Raw genomic sequence first — 1302 nt, 5'->3', positions numbered from 1 at the left:
AAAAAAAAGAAAAAAAAAAAAAGAAAACTTTTTGCAATCTCCGGGAATGAATCGTTTCACGCCGTTCCGGGAATTACGATCAAACCAGATTCAAACCACACGAGCGTATCGTTCTCCGTACGGATTACATCCCGCGAATCGTTTGTTACATCTGCCTCTCCTATATAATTTCTCTTCAGTCTCGTGTCGAGAGAGAGAGAGAGAGAGAGAGAAAAAATTGAAAAAATAAAATAAAATGATTGAAAATAAGAAATGATACGCTGTACAACAATCAAAAATATCGAGAAAGAATAAAAAAACACGATGTCAAAGAAAAAAGTATGATACAATGTTTCCCTTACAAACGTAAAGAACGATAATTTGAATGTTTTAATAATCTAATAATCGCTCTAAATAATCTGCTACAAACGATTATTATATTAGAAGAAATAATAAAATCTTAGAATTGTCGAAGAAAATTATACCAATATTTAAAAAATAGCTAAACCTCAATTTTTCACGAATTGATTGATCGAAGAAATTGAAAATATTAATATATCGATCTAACGAGAGTGTTCAACGAAAGAGGGAAAAAAAATCAACTTCAAATTTGTACACCATATACCGTAAAACCCACATCGAGGATTAATCGAGATTCGAAGTTTTAATCCACAGACGGATGCCCCTCCCCTCTCCCTGGAAGCGCGACGAGAACTCCGCGCGCACCACGAGGCCGGTAATCGTGAAATTCGATTACGAGGAAAGAATGGATGTAAGAAGCAGAGAAACGGGGGAACAAAGAGAGCAATTTGGACGTGTGCGCGTCGACCGACGGCCATTAATCGAATTTAATTAGCTAATTAAGGGGAGCACCGTCGAAAAGGCCGAGCGGCGAGACGCTCCGCGCGAGAAGGCGAGGGGAGGGGAGGGGGGGGGGGGAGAGAGAGTAGCTCGTTAACGGATGCACGTATCGCGCTCGAGGCGCCCGAACAAAAACTATTAGCGTCCGCCCGAGCGATCAGCCTGAAAGGTTGGCTCGAGTGTCGCCTCGTGAGGCAAGTGTATATACGCGGGGAACAGGTAGCGGAAGCTTGATGCGCCCCCTCCTCGGTTACAATAACACCTCTCCAATTAGCCACGATATTTACATTATGACGCGATCGGTTGAAAGCTCGGTAGGAAGCGATCGAGCTTGGCCCTGGCGTGTCGCAGCCACCCTCGAGCCACCACCGTCCTCTTTTCGCCCAAGTGCTTCGCGGCCCTTGTCAGACACCCCGTTCAACGGAATTCTTAACAGGATCCCTTCATCCGCGACACTCATCA

General features: G+C 44.1%; 1 protein-coding gene across 1 annotated transcript in view; it reads right to left on the bottom strand.

The window, feature by feature from the left end:
* Nucleotides 1-1302, bottom strand: part of LOC102681234 — a 75688-nt gene that overhangs the window by 8245 nt on the left and 66141 nt on the right. The gene's annotated exons all lie outside the window — the stretch shown is intronic.

Source organism: Apis dorsata, unplaced genomic scaffold (assembly GCF_000469605.1).
Source record: "Apis dorsata unplaced genomic scaffold, Apis dorsata 1.3 scaffold_162, whole genome shotgun sequence".
Classification (NCBI taxonomy): domain Eukaryota; kingdom Metazoa; phylum Arthropoda; class Insecta; order Hymenoptera; family Apidae; genus Apis; species Apis dorsata.
This window is presented reverse-complemented; position numbering and strand designations above follow the sequence as displayed.